We start from the raw sequence: 7,854 nt of genomic DNA, 5'->3' as shown, positions 1-7,854 counted from the left end.
AACCCGAAAGATGGGAGATGCCTCACGCCAATGCTCCAACGCTCAATAACAGTGTGAGGAAATTGAAAGGAAACTCTCCTGTTACTGTGTGTGGTTGGTATTCACAGGGTAGGTAGTGGATGATGGTGACAAATAAAGTGACTTTTTTTTCTGCCTGACAACACTAACCAGCTCATATCCCCAAGTGACAAAAAATAAATAAATCTTGCAGCCCGAGAGTGGGGCGTCCATACTGCACACATGCATGCACCAATACACACACACACACACACACACACACACACACACACACACACACACACACACACACACACACACACACACACACACACACACACACACACACACACACACACACACACACACACACACACACACACACACACACACGTAGCTTTCCAACCGTGTCATCTTGGGCACGGTGGGGTCATTTTATTATAAAATGTAAAATCCAGTCCGTTTTATTTAATCAGCTGAAAAGGCAAAGCGTTTCCACATCATTAATCAAGTGCTCTCTCTCCCAGGGGTTTCTGTCTGTTCCATGCACTGCGTACGCACACGCGCACACACACACACACACATGCACACACACACGCACACACACACACGCACACACACACACACACACACACACACTGCTCCACACACACCGCTGTAACAGTCATTAGGAAGAAAAAATGTCAGGAGAAAGGAATGGTCTGAGTCTCACATAGAGAGCCAATGATTTCCCAGACAGAGACAACCATTCTATGGTGTTAATGAGGGGAAACAGAACACAACATGTAAACAACCTCTACTAAACCTGAACACAACATGTAAACAACCTGTACTAAACCTGAACACAACATGTAAACAACCTGTACTAAACCAGAACACAACATGTAAACAACCTGTACTAAACCTGAACACAACATGTAAACAACCTGTACTAAACCTGAACACAACATGTAAACAACCTGTACTAAACCTGAACACAACATGTAAACAACCTGTACTAAACCTGAACACAACATGTAAACAACCTGTACTAAACCTGAACACAACATGTAAACAACCTGTACTAAACCTGAACACAACATGTAAACAACCTGTACTAACCCTGAACACAACATGTAAACAACCTGTACTAAACCAGAACACAACATGTAAACAACCTGTACTAAACCTGAACACAACATGTAAACAACCTGTACTAAACCTGAACACAACATGTAAACAACCTGTACTAAACCTGAACACAACATGTAAACAACCTCTACTAAACCTGAACACAACATGTAAACAACCTCTACTAAACCTGAACACAACATGTAAACAACCTGTACTAAACCTGAACACAACATGTAAACAACCTGTACTAAACCTGAACACAACATGTAAACAACCTGTACTAAACCAGAACACAACATGTAAACAACCTGTACTAAACCTGAACACAACATGTAACCAACCTGTACTAAACCTTGCAGTAATGGCCAAGGTGTGTGTAATATTGATGTTGTTGATGTTTGTACTGTTCTTCCTGGCATAATGGATGTTTTCAGGACACTGTGTACTGTGTTTCCCCTGTTCACAAAGGTTTTGGCAGGTTTCACTGTTTGGATAATAAATACATTCGTTTCTGTTATTCGTGTCCACTGTGATACTAATAACGCTTTTACAAGTGTGAAGTAATACAGATCTTTGCTCTTTTGATGTAATTTAAGATTTGACAAATATTGACTTGATTGATTTGTGATTGGGTTGTTTAATGATTACAGCTACTCTGTGCTACGGTGTCTGCATATAATCAGTACACATGACGTTTTGTCTAGTTTTCTGTGAGTGATACATTACATTTTACAATTTAGTCATTTAGCAGACGCTCTTATCCAGAGCGACTTACAGGAGCAATTAGGGTTAAGTGCCTTGCTCAAGGGCACATCGACAGATTTTTCACCTAGTCGGCTCGGGGGATTAGAACCAGAGACCTTTCGGTTACCGGCACAACACTCTTAACCACTAAAGCTACCTGCCTACTATTGCACTATTATAACAGTGTTATTACAATACAACAATAACTTAAGCCAAAGTAACATCACAACGTAATGGCACTGAATGTACATGCATCACACAGTACAGTATTATATGGAAAATCACAGCACTTCACTGTAGCCTACCATCTCAATCTTGTTGGATTGTAAAGTGCAGTGTAATTATATAGAATGCCCAGGGCCAGCTCTAGACTAATAACAGGGGTTGTTCATAGAAGGATCCTACACCAAGACAGGGCCTGTATCCCAAATGGCACCCCTATTCACTATATAGTGCACTACTTTAGACCAGCGACCACATAACTCCCGATCAAAAGTAGTTCACCATATAGGGAATATGGGGTGCCATTTGGGACGAACCCAGGGGCTATTCTGCTCACAGCAGTTCCTCACCACTGGAGCTGCTCTGATCACAGCTATTATATAGGAAAAGACGGGAGAGAGAGAGAGACGGAGGAGAGAGAGAGAGAGAGGTGGCTGTGCTGAGCTGTGGCAGGGTAGCGTCATCTATGATAGCTGTTCTCTACTGTCAAATCACTGTGGCAATTTTAACACCAACATTATGTTTTATTGTAGCTCCAATCCAGGAGATACCTTGGGAACGAATCTAAATGTTTTTCGGATCCTTAGTAAAATGATATCCAATATACCTTATGTAATTTATATGCTTGATCCACTTGTCAATCAATGCAGCCATGAACAAGTTTGATTCAATTCGCATTTATGAATGCACATACAAGTAAGGCATTCTTAATGCATCACTGTCAGATGGTTAATAGAACATTTGAACTCTACAATGTGAATACCCTACGTGGTTGTCAGACCGTATGTCTCATCTGGACACTGGGTTGAGTTCAGGAGGACACAACATTATGACCATTGTAGATATGTGCTGATATCTGAACGGATTATATTCCTGCTGTAGCAAACTGGCTCAAATTAAGATCCTACATCTATGCCACTACACTCCACTGACCACAGTCCAGGTACTAGTTAGATTGTCTTTCCTCCACTTTGTATCAGAACGTTCTGTTCCAGGTCTAGATAGGTTGTGGTACATCCACATGGGTAGTGAGGCTAGTGGTATTAGCTGACAGGTAGTGAGGCTAGTGGTATTAGCTGACAGGTAGTGAGGCTAGTGGTGTTAGCTGGCAGGTAGTGAGGCTAGTGGTATTAGCTGACAGGTAGTGAGGCTAGTGGTGTTAGCTGGCAGGTAGTGAGGCTAGTGGTGTTAGCTGACAGGTAGTGAGGCTAGTGGTGTTAGCTGACAGGTAGTGAGCCTAGTGGTGTTAGCTGACAGGTAGTGAGGCTAGTGCTGTTAGCTGACAGGTAGTGAGCCTAGTGGTGTTAGCTGACAGGTAGTGAGGCTAGTGGTATTAGCTGACAGGTAGTGAGGCTAGTGGTATTAGCTGACAGGTAGTGAGGCTAGTGGTGTTAGCTGGCAGGTAGTGAGGCTAGTGGTATTAGCTGACAGGTAGTGAGGCATGTGCTGTTAGCTGACAGGTAGTGAGCCTAGTGGTGTTAGCTGACAGGTAGTGAGGCTAGTGGTATTAGCTGACAGGTAGTGAGGCTAGTGGTATTAGCTGACAGGTACATTTACATTTTAGTCATTTAGCAGACGCTCTTATCCAGAGCGACTTACAGTTAGTGAATACATACTTTAAAAAAAGTTTTCATACCCCCCGTGGGAATCGAACCCACAACCCTGGCGTTGCAAACACCATGCTCTACCAACTGAGCTACATCCCTGCCGGCCATTCCCTCCCCTACCCTGGACGACGCTGGGCCAATTGTGCGCCGCCCACGGGTCTCCCGGTCACAACTAGCACTGTGATGCCTTAGACCACTGCGCCACTCGGGAGGCCAGTAGTGCTAGCTGACAAAAATAGGAATGCACTCATCCCTGGCGGGGGGTAGGGCTGCTGGGCTCTAGTCTGTCCCGATTCAGCTATACATCAGTCAGTGGAAGCTCCTCAGAGGAGGAAGGGGAGGACCATCCTCCTCAGTGAATTTCATAAAAATTAAAATAGTGAAACATCATTTTTTGATAAAACTATACTAAATATATTCACGTCTCCAAATAATTGATTAAAACATACTTTTGCAATGAAGGTCCACAGTAGCCTCAACAGCACCATGGATGGTAGCACTAGCTTCCGTACATAGACTTCAATAGAAAATCTAGAAGGCTCATGGTTCTCACCCCCTTCTAGATAGACTTACACAGTAATTATGACAGCTTCCGGAAGATGTCCTCCAACCTATCAGAGCTCTTGCAGCATGAACTGACATGTTGTCCACCCAATCAAAGGATCAGAGAATTAATCTAGTACTGAAAGCATCAGCTACAGCTAACTAGCACTGAAGTGCATCAAATGTGGTGAGTAGATGACTCAAAAAAAGAGAAAGACAATAGTTGAACAGTTTTGAACAAATCCATTTCTTCAAAAATGGAGAAGCAAGAGAGAGAGAGAGAGCTAGCCATATTTCGTAGTATTTTAGCTAGCTAGTTTAGCCTACTCAAACACCTGGTTAAAACACAGAGAGATGCTAAGTTAGCTAGCTGGCTATGGCTATCCAACACTGGAACTCTTCCCAGTCAAGGTAAGCTTTTGGTTTTATAAATGTATCGCCATCGGTGGCCGCTGGTGTAACTGCTAAACTGCTTGTTGCATGATTATAGTGGGTATACTAATGCGTTAGTTCTAGTAGCTATGTTGACTGTGACGTTAGATAATATGGTGACAACGATGTAGGCCGTGTGTAGCAGTTAGCGGTTATGATATCAAGGTTTGGCTTGGAAAGGTTTTTTCGCCTGGTCACAGACAGCTGATGTGTTGTGCACTGAAGTCCACAAGCGAAGGGACAAGGTGAAAGAGAAGAAGAGCGCGTAGATGCGAGAAGGAATTACAACGAGCAAAGGGATCATGCTGTTTGTATGTGGCTGCTATGAAAGTGAACTGTGTTTGCGTGTGATCAGGGGTATATTCATTCCAATGATTCTGTTGAAAAAAGTTTTTAAAAATAGAAGCAAACAGAACGAAACGGGGATAAACATACCTGACTTTGTTGGACTAATGATTGCTCCCTAGATCAGCTAGATGCAGGCAAGAGTGGGCAAGGCGGTATTGAACGTGTCACTTTCTGTCAGATTGATTACAAAAAAATTATCTCGAACTGTGCACCTACGTTGTAAACTTTCATTCATATGCTAGGTTTTAGCAAGCTCATGATGGTTATGGGGAAAATTTGAGTATCATGTAATAGCCTAAACCTATCGATGTTACATTGAACTGGGTGAATGGAATATGAAAGACAGTCATCCAACATGCTGTGATAGAAAATAAGACCCCCTTTTTATCGTCCTCCCTCATCTTTAAGCACCGACCACCACTGACATCAGTGTACCTTTAGGTTCAGAGTGGGGCTAGCGACTCCGACCACCACTGACATCAGTGTACCTTTAGGTTCAGAGTGGGGCAAGCGACACCGACCACCACTGACATCAGTGTACCTTTAGGTTCAGAGTGGGGCTAGCGACTCCGACCACCACTGACATCAGTGTACCTTTAGGTTCGGAGTGGGGCTAGCGGCAGCAGCGTTAGCTGACAGAAATCAGAATGCACTCGTCCTTGGTCACTGAAGAGAACAAGGAGTCTAATAAATAGGGAGGTAGTGCAGAGAGCCATTATCTTCCCCCGCGCCAGTTAGCCAGCCAGCCATTCAGTCAACCAGTCAATCAGTCCGTCTGCCAGCCAGCCAGTCAGTCAGTCAGGAGGCAGTCAGAGGAGAGGGGAGCGGTGCAGTGACCTGGCATTCTAACAAATGGAGGGGAAAACACCCTCTCTCCCTCCCTCCTTCCTTCCTTCCTTCCTTCCTTCCTTCCTTCCTTCCTTCCTTCCTTCCTTCCTTCCTTCCTTCCTTCCTTCCTTCCTTCCTTCCTTCCTTCCTTCCTTCCTTCCTTCCTTCCTTCCTTCCTTCTTTCCTTCCTTCCTTCCCTCCCTCCACAACGGTGAGATGTAAATTCCATGTCAGCTCCGCTCCCTGCATGGTGGACCTCCAGGATGTGGCAGTGCTCTGACCCGTACCAAGCTCCATCCCACCCAGATCACAAATGACAGGAAGGGGGAGGGAGGGGAAGAGAGGGGGGGACGGACGAGGGCCTGTCGTGAAAAAGGGAAGGGGTGTGTAAAATAAATTATGATTACTGAGAATAAATAAGATGTCGCGTGGAGCAAAATATTACTGTCAAATTGACTTCTGCTGAGCCGTCAGAGTGACAGGTGTTACGAGATGTCTCCCTCGTGGATATTTCCCACGTCCCCATAAGGACAAAGGCTATTTTAAGTTTAGGGGTTAGGGTTAGGGTTAGGGTTAGGGTTAGGGTTAGGGTTAGGGTTAGGGGTTAGTGGTTAGGTTTAGGTTTATGTTTAGGGTTTGGGTTAGGGTTAGGGTTAGGTGAAATTATTATATAACCAGCCAGGTCACAGTTGACATTATTATATAATCAGCCAGGTCACAGGTGACATTATTATATAACCAGCCAGGTCACAGGTGACATTATTATATAACCAGCCAGGTCACAGGTGACATTATTATATAACCAGCCAGGTCACAGGTGAAATTATTTGCTGTATTCCTAAACAAAAGCACCAGTGCATGAACAATTGTAAAGGATTAATTACATCAAGAAATATTTGTGGAAATGTATTCATGACAAGATATAAAAACAGTAATTTGTTGATTGTATCAGATTGTATATTGTGCCCTTATACCCGCGCCTTTACACATGAATCGCGGCTTCTCTTTACGCTTCGGGTCCACAGTCAGCACACAGCTTCGGGGCTTTGTGTGAGCAAGCCCCACAAACAAATCGGTTGCACTGAACACAGTCTTCATGGGCCTTGTTTCGAAGTGCACCTGCCGCAGGTGTCACATAATCTCTCTGAAGAGGTTGCGTGGCATGGTCTCTCTGAAGAGGTTGCGTGGCATGGTCTCTCTGAAGAGGTTGCGTGGCATGGTCTCTCTGAAGAGGTTGCGTGGCATGGTCTCTCTGAAGAGGTTGTGTGGCATGGTCTCTCTGAAGAGGTTGCGTGGCATGGTCTCTCTGAAGAGGTTGCGTGGCATGATCTCTCTGAAGAGGTTGCGTGGCATGGTCTCTCTGAAGAGGTTGCGTGTCATGGTCTCTCTGAAGAGGTTGCGTGTCATGGTCTCTCTGAAGAGGTTGTGTGGCATGGTCTCTCTGAAGAGGTTGCCTGGCATGGTCTCTCTGAAGAGGTTGCGTGTCATGGTCTCTCTGAAGAGGTTGCGTGTCATGGTCTCTCTGAAGACGTTGCGTGGCATGGTCTCTCTGAAGAGGTTGCGTGGCATGGTCTCTCTGAAGAGGTTGCGTGGCATGGTCTCTCTGAAGAGGTTGCGTGGCATGGTCTCTCTGAAGAGGTTGCGTGGCATGGTCTCTCTGAAGAGGTTGCGTGGCATGGTCTCTCTGAAGAGATTGCTTGTCATGGTCTCTCTGAAGAGGTTGCGTGTCATGGTCTCTCTGAAGAGGTTGCGTGGCATGGTCTCTCTGAAGAGGTTGCCTGGCATAGTCTCTCTGAAGAGATTGCGTGTCATGGTCTCTCTGAAGAGGTTGCGTGTCATGGGCTCTCTGAAGAGGTTGCGTGGCATGGTCTCTCTGAAGAGGTTGCGTGGCATGGTCTCTCTGAAGAGGTTGCGTGTCATGGTCTCTCTGAAGAGGTTGCGTGGCATGGTCTCTCTGAAGAGGTTGCGTGGCATGGTCTCTCTGAAGAGGTTGCGTGTCATGGTCTCTCTGAAGAGGTTG

The sequence above is a fragment of the Coregonus lavaretus genome (assembly GCF_964263955.1).
Source record: "Coregonus lavaretus genome assembly, contig: HAP1_SCAFFOLD_574, whole genome shotgun sequence".
Classification (NCBI taxonomy): domain Eukaryota; kingdom Metazoa; phylum Chordata; class Actinopteri; order Salmoniformes; family Salmonidae; genus Coregonus; species Coregonus lavaretus.
This window is presented reverse-complemented; position numbering follows the sequence as displayed.